Source organism: Podarcis bocagei, assembly GCF_964188305.1.
Source record: "Podarcis bocagei genome assembly, chromosome: 6".
NCBI lineage: Eukaryota > Metazoa > Chordata > Lepidosauria > Squamata > Lacertidae > Podarcis > Podarcis bocagei.
In genome coordinates, this window is record NC_138130.1 from 3,546,471 (window position 1) to 3,570,226 (window position 23,756).

At 45.9% G+C, this 23,756-nt stretch overlaps 1 long non-coding RNA gene across 1 annotated transcript in view; it reads right to left on the reverse strand.

Moving 5' to 3' along the window:
* Positions 1-23,756, reverse strand: part of LOC308589511 — a 38,174-nt gene that overhangs the window by 8,954 nt on the left and 5,464 nt on the right. Inside the window, exon 3 of the long non-coding RNA XR_014009338.1 lies at positions 11,639-11,784. This is a non-coding gene — a long non-coding RNA (uncharacterized lncRNA). The remainder of the gene's footprint in view (positions 1-11,638; positions 11,785-23,756) is intronic.

Consider the following 23,756-nt stretch of genomic DNA (forward strand, 5'->3'; position numbering starts at 1 on the left):
TTCAAATGTTGCTGTGAGCAGCCTCAAGCCTAGGAGAGGCAGGCAGGGCAGAATCGTTTTCAATACATTTTACACTTGCATGGTGCATGTGTGTCTTTTGTGTTTGGGGTTGTTTTCCTGACAACAAAAAGGCATGTGAGATTCAGTTCAGGTATTGCCCTCCGTCTGTTCACTAAAGGATGTTGCCCACAATGCAGATGAAGCATCGTTCATACTTTTGATCTGGTGGGAGATCATCTACACTGCAGCTGAGGCAAAAGCTACACATGTTGGGGGGCTCTGTGGTTTCCCCCTCTGCATTTTAAAACTGTTAGCCTGGGCAGGCAGTGAGTCAGAGCAAGGGAGTGTGGAGGTGTTTTCTCTTCTGGTCCTTTTTCAGTTTGAAAAATCAGACTCTTCAAGCTGCTTTTTCACTCCAAGCTACAGAAAACCCATGGAGAGCCCGTATTTTTTCCTTCTGTGAGGAGGAGAAAGTGTTTGTGCTGAAGAACCCTGAGATGAAAAATAAGTATGAATTCTCCACATACCCTTTCTCCACTTCAACTGATCGTCTGCCCAGGTAAATTTTGTTGTTGTTGTTTTTAAAAAAGAACTGAAGGAAGGGGAAAACCAATGTAACATGTAGCTTGAGCCCGAAACTGAATGGTGGGCCCATTCTTCAGGGGCAGCCTCTAGACGGAATAATAATAATAATAATAATAATAATAATAATTTATTATTTATACCCCGCCCATCTGGCTGGGTTTCCCCAGCCACTCTGGGCGGCTTCCAAAAGAATATTAAAATACAATGATACATCAAACATTAAAAGCTTCCCTAAACAGGGCTGCCTTCAGATGTCTTCTAAAAGTCTGGTAGTTGTTGTTCTCTTTGACATCTGGTGGGAGGGCGTTCCACAGGGAGGGCGCCACTACTGAGAAGGCCCTCTGCCTGGTTCCCTGTAACTTAGCTTCTCGTAGTGAGGGAACCGCCAGAAGGCCCTCGGTGCTGGACCTCAGTGTCCGGGTAGAACGATGGAGGTGGAGACGCTCCTTCAGGTATACTGGACCGAGGCCGTTTAGGGCTTTAAAGGTCAGCACCAACACTTTGAATTGTGCTCGGAAACGTACTGGGAGCCAATGTAGGTCTTTCAAGACCGGTGTTATATGGTCTCGGCGGCCGTTCCCAGTCACCAGTCTGGCTGCTGCATTCTGGATTAGTTGTAGTTTCCGGGTCACCTTCAAAGGTAGCCCCACGTAGAGCGCATTGCAGTAGTCCAAGCGGGAGATAACCAGAGCATGCACCACTCTGGCAAGGCAGTCCGCGGGCAGATAGGGTCTCAGCCTACGTACCAGATGGAGCTGGTACACAGCTGCCCTGGACACGGATTTAACCTGTGCCTCCATGGACAGCTGTGAGTCCAAAATGACTCCCAGGCTGCGCACCTGGTCCTTCAGGGGCACGGTTACCCCATTCAGGACCAGGGAATCCCCCACACCTGCCCGCCTCCTGTCCCCCAGAAACAGTACTTCTGTCTTGTCAGGATTCAATCTCAATCTGTTTGCCGCCATCCATCCTCCAACCGCCTCCAGACACTCACACAGGACCGTCACCGTCTTCACTGGTTCTGATTTGAAAGAGAGGTAGAGCTGGGTATCATCCGCATACTGATGAACACCCAGCCCAAACCCCCTGATGATCTCTCCCAGCGGCTGCATGTAGATGTTGAAAAGCATGGGGGAGAGGACAGAACCCTGAGGCACCCCACAAGTGAGAGCCATGGGGTCTGAACACTCATCCCCCACCACCACTTTCTGAACACGGCCCAGGAGGAAGGAGCGGAACCACTGTATGACAGTGCCCCCAGCTCCCAGCCCCTCAAGACGGTCCAGAAGGATGTTATGGTCGATGGTATCAAACGCCGCTGAGAGATCCAGCAGAACTAGGAAACAGCTCTCACCTTTGTCCCTAGCCCGCCGGAGATCATCAACCAGTGCGACCAAGGCAGTTTCAGTCCCGTGATGAGGCCTGAATCCCGATTGGAAGGGATCCAAATGGTCCGCTTCTTCCAGGCGTGCCTGGAGTTGTTCAGCAACCACTCGCTCAATCACCTTGCCCAAGAATGGAAGATTTGAGACTGGGCGATAGTTGGCCATCGTGGCCGCATCTAAAGATGGTTTTTTAAGAAGCGGTTTAATAACCGCCTCTTTCAGCGGGTCTGGGAAGGCTCCCTCACGGAGGGAAGCATTCACCACCCCACGAAGCCCATCGCCCAGCCCTTCCCGGCTAGCTTTTATAAGCCAGGATGGGCAAGGATCAAGGAGACAGGTGGTTGGTTTCACTCGTCCAAGCAGCCTGTCCACATCCTCGGAGGTAACAGATTGGAATTGATCCCACACAATTTGACTAGACAGGACTCTAGCACTCTCCCGCCCCGGCCCTGCTCCCACGGTGGCGTCTACCTCTTCCCGAATCTGAGCGACTTTATCTGCAAAAAACTTTGCAAAATCATTGCAGGAGATCATGTGGCCAGTACTGGGCCCCGATGTGGCAGGTGGTTCCGCTAAATTGCGGACCACCTGAAAAAGTCTCCTGCTGCTGTTTTCTGCAGATGCAATAGAGGCGGCGAAGAAAGCCTTCTTCGCCGTCGCTACCGCCACTTGGTAGGCTCGACACTGAGCTCTAACCTGTGTCCGGTCAGCTTCAGAATGGGTCATCCGCCACCGGCGCTCTAGCCGTCTCAACGATTGTTTCATTGCCCTCAGATCCATGGAAAACCACGGGGCTGTCCGGGCTCCATGCAATCGGAGAGGGCGCTTCGGAGCCAAACAGTCAATAGCCCTGGTTAACTCCGCATTCCAGCGGGCCACCAGGGAATCAGCTGAAAGGCCATCAACATGGGATAAAGCATCCCCTACCACTCTCTGGAAACCATTTGGATCCATTAGGTGGCGGGGGCGGACCATCCGAATTGGTCCCACCTCCCTGCAGAGGGGAAGGGTCGCGGAGAAGTCAAGTTGCACCAGGAAGTGGTCTGACCATGGCACTTCTTTTGTTTCGCTTTTACTTAGTGTCAGAACACCAACATCCATGGAGGTAAACACCAGGTCCAAGGCATGTCCGCGGCTATGGGTTGGGCCAAACTTATTCAGGGACAGCCCCATGGAGGCCATGCTTTCCACGAAGTCCCGAGCGGCCCCTTGTAAGGTTGTGTCGGCATGGATATTAAAATCCCCTAGGACAACCAAACTAGGTGTCTCCAGGAGAACATCCGCCACGACCTGAAGCAGCTCGGGCAGGGAATCCTTGGTGCAGCGGGGAGGTCGGTACACCAAAAGGAATCCTGTACTGCCCCTATTGCCCAACTTCCAGAACATGCACTCAGAGAAATGGGTCTTCCCAATAGGACGCCTGGTGCAAACTAATGACTTCCTAAAAATCACTGCAACCCCCCCTCCCCGCCCACAAGGCCTGGGTTGCTGTGCGTAAGAGAAACCTGGTGGACAAGCAGCGGCAAGAACAGGCCCATCTGCTTCACCCAACCAAGTCTCTGTTACACAAGCCAGGTCAAATCCTCCATCCATGATCAAGTCATGGATGGCAGTGGTCTTATGAATCATTGACCTGGCATTGCACAGCAGCACCTTCAGGCTATGTGGGTATCCCTTGCTGATTCTAGTATCCGTCCGGACAGGACCAGACCCGGAGGCAGGGATAGTCCTCAGACAACGACTAAACCTGCCTCCTCTGTAATGACATGGTCTGGTCTTAGCGTAACTCCTCCTCCTACCCGTGATCACTGAGATCGGTTGTCCCAGCGCATCCCCCTCTGTGGAACATACCCCAGCCATTTTGATGGCTGGGACCCACTCCCCGGCAGCCCTGACCCTTCCCCTTAAGAACAAAATAAGACCTTAAAACAATCAAAAACCCCAGAAAACAAAAAACAATACAAATGAAAAACTATAAAAATTACAAATCCATTAAAATCAAACAAATTCCCAACCAAACATCCATCCCACCCCCATCCCCGTCCCCGCATATACAAAAAAGAAAAAGAAAAGGAAAAGGAACATTTTAAAACATCTTAAAAAGAACTCTGCGCCCCTCCGGATCCCCCTGGGCCGCAGCAGCAGTGACAGCAACCGTCCCTGTGAGTCCTTCAGGCCCCGCCCTGGGCCAGATGGTGAGTGGCAGGGAGGAGCAGGGCCCTCAGACACCCACACAGGAGAGTCCTCCTGGGCAGCAGAACGCAGCAGTCCCTGTGAGTCCTTCAGGCCCTGCCCTGGGCCAGGTGGTGAGTGGCAGGAAGGAGCAGGGCCCTCAGACACCCACACAGGAGAGTCCTCCTGGGCAGCAGAATGAGTTTTAAGAACTCCAGTCACCAAATGTAATTTAAGAAGCTCCATGACGATTACTCATGAGACGGGGCAGGTGGTTTAACAGCAGTTAACACCACATCTTTCTTCATAGACTTTGCTTTGTTCTCCTGCTGAGCATCACCAAGGGAGCAGAAGTATTGTAACTGCCTACAAATATCTAAAATATTATTTTGTCTTTGTGAAAACTTTCTGTGTTTTAACTTGGCAAAGCCATTCCTATTGGCATCATTAAACAATTGTATTTAACTGGGAAATGTTTGCTACTGATTTGGGGAGCGCAAGCCGATTTTCATTCTGTTACCTTGCCTTGCCTTCCCCCTTCTGCCTTTCCAGCTCTTTGTATACAGGTTATAAAGGATCAAGAGTGAGAATAATGAATGGTCAAAAATCCAGCTGCAAGACGGCTGTGCAAGATGGGGGTGTATCTGGAGTAATGACCTTTAAAAGCAGACAGATACAAATGGGCGGCCAGGCTCTATTCAGCCTTTCACACACAATTTTTTTATGGTCTCAGTGGGATTTCTGTTGTCAGCAGTACGAGGAAGAATATGCCTGCGCTCTCTGCTTAATGACCAACTGAAGGGGAAGAGCTGAAGCTGAAACGGTCAGAATCACACACAATGTCAGCCCTGTAAAGGATCTCATATATGCAACATTCAGGTGTAAATTTTTTTAAGTGCATGTGTTATTTTCCATTATCCTTGGTGGAATCACACATATATTGAAGGGCAAAATAAATGGTCTAACTTCAAAGCATGTGGATATCTCCAGGTAGTTACTGTATGTTTAATTTAGCAGTTGATGAATTGTATTGTCGGTTCTGTTGCATGTCACATCTGGTGCTTTGGGGAAAAGTGGAAGCAACTGATAAATAGTGTCACAGATACTGGCTGACCATCCGTTGTTAATCTGATCACTTGATAATCAGAAAAGATTAACTGATATTTCATCACTGTGAGTTAAGAACAGGATATGTCCTCCAGACAGCTGGGAATTTTTCACCAGATTTTGGACTTTTGAAGAATTCCGTAGCAAGTAGCCTTTCCTATGGGGGGAAAGGTTGTACTGTCTGCTGAAGGTGTACATTTACTAGAAGTGTGCACAGGCCCCAAGATTCACCTGGTATCTGTGCATTTAAAAAAATAAAATCCAATCTGTTTCTGAGTATTCTGCACGCTCTCTCTCTCTCTCTCTCTCTCTCACACACACACACACACACATTGAACTGTAATTCTGGTCTTGTATAAAATGAAACTCTATGTTCTTCACTCACTGCAATGGGGGATCTAATAATGCCAACCACTTTTTCCCTCTTTGGTCAAAGTGAATGAAATGTGCCTGCAGAGGAGGCCCTCCAAAGTGGATTAAGCCTTCCAAATTGCAGTCAAAGATGGCTTTTCATGGGGGAAGTAGAAAAAAAGGATTAAAATTTATCTATAATATATTGGGGGGTGGGGAGTCCGGGCTTGCCTTTCTAGCTTTCAAATAATTAGGAGGCAGACCACTGGTGCATTCACAGATCTCTCTCCACAAAAGGTGGTGAGTAACAGGCTCCTTGCAAGCCACCTAAAACGTATGCGCTGCTGGCAACCCTGGCTCAGACAGAGGGGGGCACCCTGCTCTGCTTGGGGGCGCAGAGCAGAGCTTGTTGGAAGATGTGCAGCAGCAGCCACCTGGCTGCCCTGCTGAATCTAGAGCCCTGCTGCAGCTGACATTAGGATGTGCCTGGTCCTCTGGATCATAGAATCATAGAATCATAGAATCATAGAGTTGGAATAGACCACAAGGGCCATCGAGTCCAACCCCCTGCCAAGCAGGAAACACCATCAGAGCACTCCTGACATATGGTTGTCAAGCCTCTGCTTAAAGACCTCCAAAGCAGGAGACTCCACCACACTCCTTGGCAGCAAATTCCACTGTCAAACAGCTCTTACTGTCAGGAAGTTCTTCCTAATGTTTAGGTGGAATCTTCTTTCTTGTAGTTTGGATCCATTGCTCCGTGTCCGCTTCTCTGGAGCAGCAGAAAACAACCTTTCTCCCTCCTCTATGTGACATCCTTTTATATATTTGAACATGGCTATCATATCACCCCTTAACCTCCTCTTCTCCAGGCTAAACATGCCCAGCTCCCTTAGCCGTTCCTCATAAGGCATCGTTTCCAGGCCTTTGACCATTTTGGTTGCCCTCCTCTGGACACGTTCCAGTTTGTCAGTGTCCTTCTTGAATTGTGGTGCCCAGAACTGGACACAGTACTCCAGGTGTGGTCTGACCAGAGCAGAATACAGTGGCACTATTACTTCCCTTGATCTAGATGCTATACTCCTATTGATGCAGCCCAGAATTGCATTGGCTTTTTTAGCTGCCGCGTCACACTGTTGGCTCATGTCAAGTTTGTGGTCAACCAAGACTCCTGGATCCTTTTCACATGTACTGCTCGCAAGCCAGGTGTCACCCATCTTGTATTTGTGCCTGTCATTTTTTTGCCCAAGTGTAATACTTTACATTTCTCCCTGTTAAAATTCATCTTGTTTGTTTTTGCCCAGTTCTCTAATCTGTCAAGGTCGTTTTGAAGTGTGATCCTGTCCTCTGGGGTGTTAGCCACACCTCCCAGTTTGGTGTCATCTGCAAATTTGATCAGGATGCCCTTGAGTCCATCATCCAAGTCGTTGATAAAGATGTTGAATAAGACCGGGCCCAAGACAGAACCCTGTGGCACCCCACTAGTCACTCTTCTCCAGGATGAAGAGGAACCATTGATGAGCACCCTTTGGGTTCGGTCAGTCAGCCAGTTACAAATCCACTGAGTGGTAGCATAGTCAAGACCGCATTTTACCAGCTTCTTTACAAGAATATCATGGGGCACCTTGTCAAATGCCTTGCTGAAATCAAGGTAGGCTACATCCACTGCGTTCCCTTCATCTACCAGGCTTGTAATTCTGTCAAAAAACGAGATCAGGTTAGTCTGACATGACTTATTTTTCAGAAATCCATGCTGACTATTGGTGATCACAGCATTCCTTTCTAGGTGCTCACAGACTGTTTGCTTAATGATCTGCTCCAGAATCTTCCCTGCTATTGATGTCAGACTGACTGGGCGGTAATTATTTGGGTCCTCTCTTTTCCCCTTTTTGAAAATAGGGACAACATTTGCCCTCCTCCAGTCTGCCGGGACTTCGCCTGTTCTCCAGGAATTCTCAAAGATGATTGCCAGTGGTTCTGAGATCACATCTGCCAGTTCTTTTAATACTCTTGGATGCAGTTCATCTGGCCCTGGAGACTTGAATACATCTAAACTAGCCAAATATTCTTGTACTATCTCCTTAGTTATTCTGGGCTGTGTTTCCTTTGCTGAATCATTTGCTCCAAATTCTTCAGGTCGGGCATTGTTTTCTTTATCGGAGAAGACTGAGGCAAAGAAGGCATTGAGGAGTTCAGCCCTTTCTGTGTCCCCTGTTTGCATTTCACCATCTTCTCCTCTGAGTGACCCCACTGTTTCTTTGTTCTTCCTTTTGCTACGAACATACCCATAAAAGCCTTTTTTGTTGCTTTTAACCTCTCTAGCAAGCCTGAGTTCATTCTGTGCTTTAGCTTTTCTGACTTTGTGTCTACACGTGCTGGCTATTTGTTTGAATTCCTCTTTGGTGGTTTCCCCCCTTTTCCATTTTTTGTACACATCCTTTTTTAATCTTAATTCAGTTAAAAGTTCTTTAGATAGCCACCCTGGCTTCTTTAGGCACCTTCCATGTTTCCGTCTCAATGGTATTGCCTGACGTTGTGCTTTTACTATCTCCCTCTTAACAAACTCCCAGCCATCATGAACTCCCTTTCCTTTTAGTATTGCTGTCCATGGGATCTCACCCAGCACTTCCCTAAGTTTTATGAAGTCGGCTTTCTTAAAGTCAAGAAATTGAGTCCTAGTATGCTTGGCTGCTCCTTTCCGCTGTATAGTAAACTTCAGAAGAGCATGATCACTCGCGCCTAATGATCCTTCCACATCTACCCCACTAACCAAGTCATCAACATTGGTTAGGACCAGATCTAAAACGGCTGTTCCTCTTGTTGCTTCTCCCACTTTCTGGACAATGAAGTTGTCTGCAAGGCCAGTGAGGAATCTGTTTGACCTTATGCTCTTGGCTGAGTTTGACGTCCAACAAATATCCGGGTAATTGAAGTCCCCCATTACTACTATCTCCCTTCCTTTTGCATGCTTGGCCATCTGTTCCAGGAAGGCATCATCTATGTCCTCCGTTTGGCTTGGGGATCTATAGTAAACTCCCACAATGAGGTCTCTGTTATTCTTCTCTCCCTTAATTTTGACCCAAATGCTCTCACTTTGGCTTTGAGGTTCTAAATCTTGGATCTCTTCACAGGTATACACATCCCTGGCATATAACGCCACTCCTCCTCCTTTCTTGTCTGGTCTGTTTCTCTGAAATAGATTGTATCCCCCCATTATTACATTCCAATCGTGGGACTTATCCCACCAGGTTTCAGTGATGCCTATTATGTCATATTTAGTTTGCTGTAACAAGAGCTCAAGCTCATCTTGTTTATTTCCCATGCTTTGCGCATTAGTGTACAGACATTGAAGTCCATTAATCATTCCCCCATGTCTCTTATTTAAGGATTTTTTCCTCCCACCACTAGGTCCGCGTGCTGTTTGCTCCATTTGGTCTATGACATTTGGATGATCATCTTCATTAATTGATAGACTCCTACCTTCAGGAGCACTGTCTCCCTCCCCCACATTAGTCAGTTTAAAGCCCTCCTGATGAGGTTTCTGAGATTTTTGGCAAAAACATTTCTCCCAACCGTTGTGAGGTGCAGCCCATCACTTGCCAGAAGTCCATCTTCAAGAAACTGCAGTCCGTGATCTAAGAATCCAAACCGTTCCTGTTTACACCATTTGCGAAGCCAGCTGTTCACTTCCACTATTTTCCCCTCTCTCCCTGGGCCACGTCGTTCAACTGGGAGGACAGACGAGATGACAATTTTTGCATTTAGTTGCTTCAATTTCCTGCCGAGAGCCTCGTAGTCTCTTTTGATCTTCTGGAGGCTATTGCTTGCAGTGTCATTGGTTCCCACATGAACCAAGAGGAAGGGGTATTTGTCAGTGGGTTTTATGATTCCTTGCAGTCGTTCAGTTACATCTTGGATCTTAGCCCCGGGGAGACAGCACACTTCCCGAGACATCTTGTCAGGCCCACAGATCACTGCTTCTGTTCCCCTCAGTAGGGAATCCCCTATCACCACTACACGCCTCCTCTTAGGTTTGGTCGGGGTTCTTCCGTGAGCTGTCCGTTCCAAGGTCGCCTGCACATTCCCTGAGGACTGACTTTGCTGCTCATCTTCATATACCTGATCGACTGTAATGAGGGAGAGATCCTCAAATGGAGTCTGCTCTTCATCTTCCATGCTAGGGGAGAGGACCTCAAAGCGATTGTGTATTTCTAAACAATCAGAGTGAACCCTGGGCCTCCTACTTCTTTGAGTCACTTTTCTCCATATATCTGGCTCCTGTGTTGGTGAACTATCCTCCTTCTCAGGGGAGTCCCCTGTCTCCTCCTTGGTGGGGACGGTGTGCTCTGTTGCTTCCAAGAAGAGCTCCAGCTCTCTAATTCTTTGGAGCGTAGCTACACGTTCCTCCAGTTGCTGGACTTTGTCTTTTAAAAGGGCAATCAACATGCAATTGCTACACGTAAAGCTGCCTGCAACCTTTGGCAAGATGGCAAACATTGCGCAGGAATCGCAGGCGACTGCAGCTGTTCCCTCCCCTTCCATCTTGAGATCGTGTCGTTGGGGGTGGCTACAGCGGTCCTCCATCATAAAAAGCGTGAAGACAGGACAAATAACTCACCCCACAAAAAAACCTAGGTCTCCCCCAACAAACGTTTGAAACTAGCTCCCCTAAATCTAAAAGATGGGTATAACTGCGCGCGCCGCTAGGCGCGCACCGCTGCCCTGCAAACTCTGATAAGCTCCTCCCCAGCTAATCCCCTGCCTCAACAGAAACCCTGCCCCCTCTGACCTTTACACAGGGAAAACAGCTAATCAGCCACAAAGAAACACACACACACAAGAAAACCCTTTTTGCTCCTTCTTCAACTGCTGCCCTGCAAACTCTGATGCCTCTGGGCGGCACTAAATAAAAGTGAAATTCTTTAGCACTGCCTATGGGCTTCTCAGGAATCAGGCTAGTGGAGAGACAGATAAATTTAGGAAAGAAACACCTCCCCCCGACCTTTGCAGGCTAAGCACAGCACAGGCATCACCCACCCCAAAAGGGGTATGTCCCTTACACCAGATGCATGCTATATCTGGACTAGGAAATATTATACTCAGAAGGGGATGCACGCTTGATTGGGCAGGTTTTAAGAACACAATCTAGATGGATTGGGGAAATCTGCAATCAAAGCAACATGCTAGGCTAGGCACAGCTGCCCAAAGTGTCTCAGGGCAGGTTTGAACTAGGTGAATCCATCTCAGATGGTTGTATGAAATTGGCTCCTACAGGCTGCACCCATGACTTATCCACCCCAAGTAGCTTTAATTACTCAGAAGCACCCCATACTTTGAGCAATGAACTCACCTGGGAGGAAACCATAAAAATCATCCTTGCTCTGAATTAAACATCTCCCTAAGCATGCATGTCTATCCCTTCCCAACATGCGTATCTACCCATATCATAAATCAGACACAGAACAACTTGGCCACAATAAGGAATTTTTGCCCATGGTATGACTATTTTCCACCTTCCCATTTTGACTCTCTGGCACCCTATGTGTATAACCTAGCAATTCTAAAACATAGGTGCGCTTTTACTATCACAAGTTTGAATGTATTGCTATCAGCTGTACTCAAGGGATGATTCCAACAGATTCCACGTACAAAATGCTTATGCCCCTGTGGAAATGGCAGTACCAAATCCTTCTGGCTTGCACTCTTAATAAAAACTTGAGGAATGAGATTATCACCCCTCTTTTATTGTCCATTCCGGGTCGCCCAACCACTGCCACAGTGTCCTTTCTCTTGGCAGATCAAGATGAGCAGGTGACAGCAAAGGTTGCAAGGTTTTTAGCTGGGGCAATCAGAACAAGATCCACTATTTGACTACTGATTCAAAACCCTAAAATGTGTTTTATAGAATTGACTTTTTATTACTGTTTTATTACTTTGTATATAGTATTGTTGTTTTATTGCTATGGCTGATGGCTGACGCAAATAAAGATTCAATCAATCAATCAATCAATCAATCAGAGAGATAATTTTTAACAAACCTTTGTTGCTTGCATGCAGTTGACCATATGGAGATTTCTTGGGGCATTTGGGTAGTCATGGTGTACTTGGGTTTCTGGAAAATTGGAGCTGCCTCCTATACCTCAAGGGCTGTTTCCTCTGCCACTCCTAGTCAGAATATCTTGTCCTGCCCAGAACACAGATAAGAAACTGAGCTTGAGTTGAAACCATGGTGGAACTCCCTTCCTTGTCTTCTGGATTCCTAGTAACTCTTTCCCTGATCCATTCAACTATGCCCTAATATCAGATATGTAACAGCTGGATCACAACTGGCATGCTTTTTCATACAAGATGAAACATCTCAATGTCAAGGAAAACCAAAAGACTTTTTGATAAGGCTAGTGAAATTTATCAGTGGTTGACACATCCCTAATTCTGAGCAGGTTTCCAAGTGAAACAGGTCCTGCCTACATAAGTTCTCGATTTGTCTTTCTTGATACCAGCAGTCAAACACAATTACCCAGATTATGCCAGCAGAAGCTGCCAGTGATGGATCAAGTGATTGGCTACCCATGGCTGCACTCTCTGCTAAACCATTCTATGCACACACTTCGGATGAAAGCCCCTGAAAATGTGTGGGATTTGGATGTACTTTTCCTGAAAGTGCTTCAACTTTGAGACTTACCCAACATGCTTTACATGCTTTCCATTAGGGTCACACAGTCTGACTTGCAGTGCCTGACATTGCTGAGGGAAGAGAAAATATAATGCAATGGCTTGTTTTTATTAGTAAGAGGAAACTGAAGAAAAGGAAGCCAAAGAAATTACCTATTGCTTGTCTTCTGTAGCAGAGAGATACTGAAAACACAAATTAGTCATTAGCATGGCTCAATTTGTTACATTGCTGCCTTGGAGCCAAAATGGTTTTGTTGCTCTTATTATTTCTGCCACAGTATTTCCTAGGGTACCAAGCAAAGGGACTGTGAGATACAACCTGCCAATTATTAAACAGAAACATAAAGTAAAGGGACATTTCTTCCCCACCCCCAAATCAATCTAATTTGTTGAAAAACAATGCTGAACAGTGTGAAAAGAGGGTCGGGAAATGTCAGGGGCAAGTCCTGGTATTTCATTCCCATGCTAGCACTTGGCCTGATCCCCAGAATTAACACTAATGATAACATTGGATGCCATACTAATAGAGCTGTAATCCTCTTGATGAGACGCAAGACTGGTGGCTATCCAAAGTCCCTTCTGCAGCGGCATTTCATCTGGAAATATACTAGGTATATATTTCCTAAGGGAGTTCAATCAGAAGACTGTCCAATTACTACCTTGCTAGCAGAGTGAATGGTAACACTCACAGAAACTTGAAATGGCTCCCCTGGTTATGAGTACATCTGATAGAAACATGAGCCATGGTTCATCCTTCCTTTCCAACACTGAGTGCTGGTGGAGACATTTAAGGGGAAAATGGCCTGTGAAAAATAGCCCTGCTGCTCAGGAGAATAAAGCCAGCTCAAGCAAAGAAGATACAGGTAACCCTGAAAAAATGTGACAATCTGTTGCAAGGGAAGAGCTACACAGCAAAAAGCAATGCAGGCCCCAAACAACATTTTCAAAAAACAGAACACTAGTAATCTGATAGAAGAGAAGGCATTTTTTCCAGGCAGTATATATTCACTTTTAGTCCAGTGATGTGAACATGAAGAGAGGGGAATGCTGTTTATTTCTGTGATCCGTAGGCTACCAGCAACTGTGTCAATGCTGGAACATTATGAGACTCCTTCCAAAAATGAGACATACAAAATACAAACAGAGATCTACTCTTTCGAGCAGATTTTTCTTTGAATGCTACAGTTGAAATTGCAGAGCAAAATCACAAAGGGGCTGCTCACCTATGAAATAGGTTGGACAGAGCAGCAGTCTCACGTGTGCTCCATGACGGGCCCATTCTACCTTGTTTTTTCCAGATTTTGTTTAATGTGTGAAAAATTCACATTTGAATTTATAACCAACTTGGATGAAGGAATTGAGGGGATGCTCATCAAATCTGCAGATGACACCAAACTGGGAGGGGTAGCTAATGCTGCAGAATACAGAATTGGTATTTAAAATGACCTTAAAAAGGTAAAGGTACCCCTGCCCATCAGGGCCAGTCATGACCGACTCTAGGGTTGCGCGCTCATCTCGCTCAAGAGGCCGGGAGCCGGTGCTGTCCGGAGACACTTCCGGGTCACGTGGCCAGCGTGACTAAGCTGCATCTAGCGAGCCAGCACCAGCGCCGCACACAGAAACGCCGTTTACCTTCCCGCTAGAAAGCAGTCCCTATTTATCTACTTGCACTTAGGGGTGCTTTCGAACTGCTAGGTAGGCAGGAGCTGGGACCGAACGATGGGAGCTCACCCCGCTGCGGGGATTCGAACCGCCGACCTTTCGATCGGCAGGTCCTAGGCTCTGTGGTTTAACCCACAGCGCCACCCGCATCCCCAAAATGACCTTAACAGAGTGGAAAACTGGGTCCAAACAAACAAAATGAATTTCAGTAGGGATAAATGTAAGGTTCTGACTTAGGCAGGAAGAACCAGATGCACAAATATGAGATGAGAGACACGCAGCTTACTAATAGTATATGTGAAAAGGATCTAGGGGTCTTAGTGGACCACAACACGAGTCAACAGTGTGATGCAGCAGCAAAAAAAGCTACTGCTATCCTAGACTGCATCAACAGAAGTATAGGATCCAGATCAAGGGAAATTATAGTACTACTCTATTCTGCCTTGGTCAGACCATGCCTGGAATCCTGTGTCCAATTCTGGACACCACAATTTAAGAAGGATGTTGACAAGCTGGAAGGTGTGCAGAGGAGGACAACCAAGATGATTAAGAGTCTAGAAACCAAGCCTTATGAGGAACAGTATGCTTAGCCTGGGTATCTTTAGCCTGGAAAAGAGGTGGCTGAGATATGATAGCTATCTTCAAATATCTCAAGGGCTGTCACATGGAAGATGGAGAAAGCTTGCTTTCTCTTGCCCTGGAGGGTAGGACTCAAACCAATGGCTTCAAGTTACAAGAAATAAAATAGCAACTAACATGAAGAAGAACTTTTTGTTTGACAGTGGAATGGTCTCCCCTGGGAGGTTGTGGACTCTCCTTCCTTGGAGGATTTTAAGCAGAGGTTGGGTGGCCATCTGTCATGGATGCCGTAGCTGAGATTTCTGCATTGCAGGGGGTGGACTAGATGACCCTTGGGTCCCTTCCAATGATTCTGTGATTCTATGAATTATTCTACTTTCTGGTGAAATGTGCGTTTTGAATGAATTTGTTTCCTGAAACACATTTCATATGGTTTTCAAAGCATTTTTCAATGCATTCTTTCTGTAAGATACACATCTTTATCCACACTTTTTGAACTGTTCTGCAAAAATTAGTGAGTAATCTGATTTATTGTGGCATTCCAATCTGCATTTAAGTAGAGGACCAGTGCATTAGCTCAACCCATGTTAAAATGCAGACCAAACAAATTTCTCTCCATCCTTACTGTTTAAAGTCCCTGGTATACAACCGTCAAAAATAGAATAAATGTATGTGCTTTGGGGGAACCATGTTCTGCTTGCTAAGATTTCTTCTCATTTCACTTTACAGGAGCTTGTGAGGGGAATAAACAAATACCTCATTTACGACAAAAAGAATACTGTTTCAGTTAGGCTATTTGATTTTACTTTTAACCACGAGTGTTCAAGATGGAATACAGAGCAATTAAGACAGTACAAATATTTTACTATACTTTGGTGTGACAAGAATTAACTTAATGTTTTATATAGTCAAAAAGAGGAGCTCTTAAGAGTATTTAACCAGATAATTAATCAAGCTATATATAAAACAGTAAAAGAACCTGCAACTCCAGTTTATAAAAAAAGTATTATTATTACTGGTTGAAAGGCAGCAACCTGTGCTCATGTTACTAGGAATAAGGCTCGGTAAACATGCGCAGGACGGCACTGTAGTTTCAGAAGTTCCTACTGTGATCTCCCACAAACAATTTATGTTAACATGATAAGACACTGTAGGGTGGCATACCAGCATGATGAAAGCTTTGGGGCCAACATAATTGCTTTCAGCTAAGCATTATTGGCTCTAAAATATTAATCAATAGGTTGTTAATACTCAGAATCCCCTTCATGGATCACTGCCTTGCCATGGCGAAGGGGCTTGAATAACTCAGAGAAGCTATGAGCTATGCCGTGCAGGGCCACCCAAGGTGGACAGGTCGTAGTGGAGAGTTGTGACCCAACGTGATCCACCTGGAGGAGGAACTGGCAAGCCACTCCAGTATCCCTGCCAAGAAAACTCCATGGACAAAGACAACAGGCATATAAAAGTTATGACGCTGGAAGATGAGCCCCTCAGGTCAGAAGGCATCCAACATGCTACTGAGGAAGAGCGGAGGACAAGTACAAGTAGATTCAGAGCTGATGAAGGGGCTGCGCCAAAGCTGAAAGGACGCTCAGTTGTGGAAATGCCTGGAAGCGAAAGGAAAGTCCAATGCTGTAAAGAAAAATATTGCATAGGAACCTGGAATGTAAGAACCATGAACCTCGGTAAGCTGGATGTGGTAAAAAATGAGATGGCAAGAATAAATATTGACATCCTGGGCATCAGTGAACTAAAATGGACGGGAATGGGCGAATTCAGTTCGGATGAGCATCATATCTACTACTGTGGGCAAGAAACCCGTAAAAGAAATGGAGTGGCCCTCATAGTCAACAAAAGAGTGGTGAAAGCTGTACTGGGATGCAATCTCAAAAATGATAGAATGATCTCGATACGAATCCAAGGCAGACCTTTTAACATCACAGTAATCCAAGTTTATGCAACAACCACTGGTGCTGAAGAAACTGAAATTGACCAATTCTATGAAGACTTACAACACCTTATAGAAATGACACCAAAGAAGGATGTTCTTCTCATTATAGGAGATTGGAATGTTGAAGTAGGGAGTCAAGAGATAAAAGGAACAACTGGCAAGTTTGGCCTTGGAGTTCAAAACGAAGCAGGGCAAAGGCTAATAGAGTTCTGCCAAGAGAACAAGCTGATCATCACAAACACTCTTTTCCAACAACACATGACTACACATGGACATCACCAGATGGGCAGCATCGAAATCAGATTGATTATATTCTCTGCAGCCAAAGATGGAGAAGCTCTATACAGCCAGCAAAAACAAGACCTGGGACTGTGGGTCAGATCATCAGCTTCTTATAGTAAAATTCAAGCTGAAGAAAGTAAGAAAAACCACTGGGCCGCTAAGTTACAATCTAACTGTATGAATATACAGTGGAAGTGAGGAACAGGTTTAAGGATTTAGATTTGGTGGACAGAGTGCCTGAAGAAATATGGAAGGAGGCTCGTAACATTATACAGGAGGCAGCAACAAAAACCATCCCAATGAAAAGGAAATGCAAGAAAGCAAAGTGGCTGTCCAACGAGGCCTTACAAATAGCGGGGGAGAGAAGGCAAGCAAAATGTGAGGGAGATAGTGAAAGATACAGGAAATTGAATGCAGATTTCCAAAAAATAGCAAGGAGAGACAATAAGGCCTTCTTAAATGAGCAATGCAAAGAAATAGAGGAAAACAATAGAATGGGGAAATCCAGAGATCTGTTCAAGAAAACTGGAGATATGAAAGGAACATTTCGTACAAAGATTACCATAATAAAGGACAAAAGTGGCAAGGACCTAACAGAAGCAGAAGACTTCAAGAAGAGGTGGCAAGAATACACAGAGGAATTATACCAGAAAGATATGGATGTATCGTACACCCCAGGTAGTGTGGTTGCTGACCTTGAGCCAGACATCCTGGAGAGTGAAGTCAAATGGGCCTTAGAAAGCACTGCAAATAACAAGGCCAGTGGAAGTGATGATATTCCAGCTGAACTATTTAAAGTTTTAAAAGATGATGCTGTTAAGGTGCTACACTCAATATGCCAGCAAATTTAGAAAACTCAGCAGTGGCCAGAGGATTGGAGAAGATCAGTCTACATCCCAATCCCAAAGAAGGGAAGTGCCAAAGAATGTTGCAACTACCGCACAATTGCACTCATTTCACACGCTAGCAAGGTTATGCTTAAAATTCTACAAGGCAGGCTTAAGCAGTATGTGGACCGAGAACTCCCAGAAGTGCAAGCTGGATTTCGAAGGGGCAGAGGAACCAGAGACCAAATTGCAAACATGCACTGGATTATGGAGAAAGCTAGAGAGTTCCAGAAAGACATCTACTTCTGCTTCATTGACTATGCAAAAGCCTTTGACTGTGTCGACCACAGCAAACTATGGCAAGTTCTTAAAGAAATGGGAGTGCCTGATCACCTCATCTGTCTCCTGAGAAATCTCTATGTGGGACAAGAAGCTACAGTTAGAACTGGATACGGAACAACTGATTGGTTCAAAATTGGGAAAGGAGTACGACAAGGCTGTATATTGTCTCCCTGCTTATTTAACTTATATGCAGAATTCCTCATGTGAAAGGCTGGGCTGGATGAATCCCTAGCCACAATTAAGATTGCCGGAAGAAATATCAACAACCTCGGATATGCAGATGACACAACCTTGAAGGCAGAAAGTGAGGAGGAATTAAAGAACCTTTTATTGAGGGTGAAAGAGGAGAGCGCAAAATATGGTCTGAAGCTCAACATCAAAAAAACAACAAAGATCATGGCCACTGGGCCCATCACCTCCTGGCAAATAGAAAGGGAAGAAATGGAGGCAGTGAGAGATTTTACTTTCTTGGGCTCCATGATCACTGCCGATGGTGACAGCAGTCACAAAATTAAAAGATGCCTGTTTCTTGGGAGAAAAGCAATGACAAACCTAGACAGCATCTTAAAAAGCAGAGACATCACCTTGCCCACAAAGGTCCGTATAGTTAAAGCCATGGTTTTCCCAGTAGTGATGTATGGAAGTGAGAGCTGGACCAGTAAGAAAGTTGATCGCCAAAGAATTGATGCTTTTGAATTATGGTGCTGGAGGAGACTCTTGAAAGTCTCATGGACTGCAAGAAGATCAAACCTCTCCATTCTGAAGGAAAACAGCCCTGAGTGCTCACTGGAAGGACAGATCATGAAGCTGAGGCTCCAATACTTTGGCCACCTCGTGAGAAGAGAAGACTCTCTGGAAACCCTGAAGTTGGGACAGATTGAGGGCACAAACAGAAGGGGACGACAGAGGACGAGATGGTTGGACAGTGTTCTCGTAGCTACCAGCATGAGTTTGACCAAACTACGGGAGGCAGTGGAAGACAGGAGTGCCTGGCGTGCTCTGGTCCATGGGGTCACGAAGAGTCGGACACGACTAAATGACTAAACAACAACAAATACTCATATTCTTTACAAGAATTACTGAGGTTTGCACCCAGCCCATCATCTGTCTGCTACAGACTGGTGATTTTATGGTTTGCTACTACATGAATAAACCTGAATTAACCTTGGGGTAGAGATTGTGTGGCCCCACAAGCCACCCACAGATAGAAAAATGAAAAGGCCTATAATTCAAACATAACACTAAACCACTACTTGAATGATTTAGAGAACCCTCGGCCTCGCACAAGGTGAATCCCTGCCATCCAGTCCTGAGTTGAGGCGAACTGTAACTCATTTCAACATCCAAATAGTTTGGATTATTCCATGATCCTGCAAGCCATGGTTGCAAATTGGGAAACTTTGGGCTAGTCATAATTTTTAAAATCAGCCTAGGTTGCATTTTTTTTTCAAAGGACAAGTTGGGATGGTGCCATAGATGCCCTGGAGCTCCATGGAACTGACTAAAACTGTTTCAATCTGTGAAATTAAAAGGAGCAATCATTTTTAGTCAGGCTTTTTATGCAAGTAAACTGCTTAATAATTGCATACAACGTTTTAGAACAACAGCAGAAACAAATTTAAACGATAGGGCAGGTCATCAGTTGACTTAAACCAATGCCAAATTCTAATTACATTTTTTGAATCCTGGGAGTTCTGATCTTTTTAACACGCCAGCACTTGACATTTGTAGTGATCTATTAGCAGCCCCCATCAATATAAATTCAGTGTTTCAAGATGTTCACCCAACATATTTGCTGAATCATATCCGAAACATTCATTAGCTGTTACAACACAGGTTTAACTCGCTGTGGCTAAGGGCAGAGATAGAAGAATCTGTCAATTTTCAAAGGCCAGAACACAGCTATCCTTCAAAATCTGCACTTATCTGAATTTTGTGGTATAGTTTTCCAAGCACAATGTTTACCAAAATGCATGTACAAGGGTAAAGTATGCATAAAAATAAATATGTTACTGGAAACATTGTGCAAAAAATATATTATATTAGAGAGAACCGCTTGCAGATATGTGTACATTAGTCAAAGCTGCATATAAAATGTGCTTTCTAGGAGAAATTATCACTCAAATACTAAAACAAAATATTAAAATAGTAAAACAAATTGCTGCAAAATGTATTGAAGATTGGAACAATGAGAAATTGAGGGTGAACATTTGAATCCAATTTCTCTCCCATCCTTAGCTGAAGGAGTTCTAGTTAGCTGACAAGAGAGGAAACATTGTTTAATCACTACTTGCTCCCTATCTGTAAGATATACAAGATTACAAAATACATTGGTCACTTTCACAATTTTGGGGGAGATGTTTTAACATATGCCTAAGAAAGTAGCATGAAAAGATGTGCTGAGATAGTCATACTAATAGTCAAGACACGTTTGTGGAGAGAAGATGAGATATGAATGACAGGCTGCTCTCTGGAATTTTGTCATGTGCAGTTTTATGAAAATGTGTTGACACCAACCCCTCAAGGCCCTTATTCTAATAAAGCAGAATATTAGGGAAAGGCTGGCTTTAGCCTTCATATTTGAATTGGTATTTAGATGCCCCCTTTGGGGGCCCAATGCTGACTCCTATTTGCAAAGCTGCTTTATGATCTGGCATTAAGTGAGGGTCATGCTTTCATCGAGGTTCGTCCTCGTCTGAGTGTCTGAGACATGAGCACCCTTGAAGTCTATTTCCTTGATGAAAATAATATTTCTAACAAATGACAATCAAGTGGTGTTTTCATTATTTCAAGTAGTTTTCTGCCCGTATTTCAAGTCTCCTTAGTAACAGAATTTGGGGGAGAAGGGTAGCTTTTCAATGCTCAATTGTATGCATCTTACTGTCACTCACTGGGAACAGAAGTATTTAGTAGAGACACTTGTACATTGGAAAAACACTACTCACTCCCCCCCCCCCACCGCACATCATTTTCTTCCTTCCCTCCTGCCCCTGTAATTTTATACTTATTTCAGTCAGAAAGTGCTGTTTCCACATCTAGCTTCAAGTTACAACTATGATGGAGTGGAGCTTTAAATTATCGGCCCAGAGGGCAGCCGACACCTGGTCACCCCCTTAAATAGGCCAGTCTCTGATTGGGTGAGTGGGCACTGCTCACCCTTACCTGAGAATCTGACGCAGTCAGAGGTGGGCAGTGCCAGCCATCCCCTCCCCAGGCCACACCTGGAAAGATGGCAGCCTCCTTAAACCCACCACGGCCGCGCCATGCAACAACGGTTGCCTACTTGGAGTCCCAGGTGAGCAGATATTATTTATTCATTATCGTCATCATCATCAGTGAGGCATTGAATACATAAAACAAAATGTCCTTGCCGAAATACATATATAGGCTGCTTCTAACAACAACTTACAGAAGTCAACAATCAACATCAGAAAAAGAAGAGCAACGAGGCACCTGTTGGGACAGCAGCAATTGTACATTGGTGAATAGGTAACTAACATTCTTTGCTAAGCAATGTATGAAAAAGTTGGAACCATTTTGTGTGGGAGTTCCATTCCCAGCCCCCATGCTCGTCAGCGGAGCACATATAAGCAAGGCCTGCCCCCCTTCCATTCAACCCCATTCCACCTCCGTTCTGCCTTTTTCTGGGTGCAAAAGAACCCACGCGACTCTTCCCCTCTGCAGGGAGGTGGAACTGATTTGGATGGTCCACCCCCACCACTTAATGGATCAAAATGGTTTCCAGAGAGTGGTAGGGGATGTTTTATCCCATGTTGATGGCCTTTCAGCTGATTCCCTGGTGGCCTGCTGGAATGTGGATTTAACTAGGGCTATCTACTGTCTGGCTCCGAAGCATCCTCTCCGATTGCATGGAGCCCAGACAGTCCCATGGTTTTCCCAGGAGCTGAGGGCAATGAAACAATCGCTGAGATGGTTAGAGCGCCAGTGGTGGAATCATAGAATCATAGAATCATAGAGTTGGAAGAGACCACAAGGGCCATCGAGTCCAACCCCCTGCCAAGCAGGAAACACCCTCAGAGCACTCCTGACATATGGTTGGAAAACTCACTCTGAATCTGACCGGATACAGGTTAGAGCTCAACGTCAAGACTACCAAGTAGTGATGGTGATGGCAAAGAGGACCTTCTTCACCGCCTCTATTGCAGCTGCAGAAAACATCAGTGGGAGACTCTTTCAGGTAGTTCACAATTTAATGGAACCACCTTTGCCATCAGGGCCTGGTACGAACCCCAAGATCTCCTGCAATGGTTTTGCAAAGTTTTTTTGCAGATAAAGTTGCTCCGATTCGGAAAAAGTAGACTCCACCCTGGGAGCAGGGCCAGAGAGGGAGAGTGCTAGAGTCCAGTCTAGTCGAGTTGCATGGTATCAACTCCAATCTGTTACCTCCAAGGATGTGGGAGGGCTGATTGAATGAGTGAAACCAACCACCTGTCTCTTTGATCCTTGCCCATCCTGGCTCATAAAAACGAGCCGGGAAAGGCTGGTCGATGGGCTTCGCAGGGTAGTATCAGGAGTGCGTGCAGGAGCCGGGCCTTGTGACCAGTAGGGCTTTTCAGGACTGGGGCCTTCCTAAGTATGTTCTGGAGAGGCAAGGCATGGCCGCACAGGTGAGGCCGCTTGGTAACTCACTGTACCTGGTGGTTAAAGCTAGAAGGGATATAAGGTCAGCATTTCCCTTCGGCCCTTTGCCACAGAAACACATTTCCTGCCTTGCTGCGCTTGGCTTCTTGCTTCCTGATCCTCGGACCTTGGCTTCTTGACTCCCTGCTTCCTGACCCTTGGACCCCTGGCTTCTGGACTCTTTCCTGCTTCCACCCCGCCATCTTGCCCCCAGTCCCGATGTCCTCAGCCGGGACTTCGATCGCCCGTAGACCGGACCGTGACAGGTGGTGAATGCTTCCCTATGTGAGGAACCTTCCCAGACCTGCTGAAAGAGGTGGTCATTAAACCGCTTCTTAAAAAAACATCTTTAGACCCGGCCAGTATGGCCAACTATCGCCCAGTCTCAAATCTTCCATTCTTGGGCAAGGTGATTGAGCGGGTGGTTGCTGAACAACTCCAGGCACGCCTGGAGGATGCGGACCATTTGGATCCCTTCAGGCCTCATCATGGGATTGAAACTGCCTTGGTCGCGCTGGGTGATGATCTCTGGCGGGCTAGGGACAAAGGTGAGAGCTGTTTCCTAGTTCTGCTGGATCTCTCAGCGGCGTTTGATACCATCGACCATAACATCCTTCTGGACCGTCTAGAGGGGCTGGGAGCTGGGGGCACTGTGATACGGTGGTTTCACTCCTTCCTCCTGGGCCGTGTCCAGAAAGTTGTGTTGGGGGATGAGTGTTCAGACCCCATGGCTCTCACTTGTGGGGTGCCTCAGGGTTCCGTCCTCTCCCCCATGCTTTTTAACATCTATATGAAGCCGCTGGGAGAGATCATCAGGGGGTTTGGGCTGGGTGTTCATCAGTATGCAGATGACACCCAGCTCTACCTCTCCTTTAAATCAGAACCAGTGAAGGCGGAGAAGGTCCTGTGTGAGTGCCTGGAGGCAGTTGGAAGGTGGATGGCGGCTAACAGATTGAGGTAGAATCCTGACAAGACAGAAGTACTGTTTTGGGAGGACAGGGGTGTGTGTGTGTGGAGGACTCCCTGGTCCTGAATGGGGTAACTGTGCCCCTGAAGGAGCAGGTGCGCAGCCTGGGAGTCATTCTGGACTCACAGCTGTCCATGGAGGCGCAGGTCAATTCTGTGTCCAGGGCGGCTGTCTACCAGCTCCACCTGATACACAGGCTGAGTCCCTACCTGCCCACGGACTGTCTCGCCAGA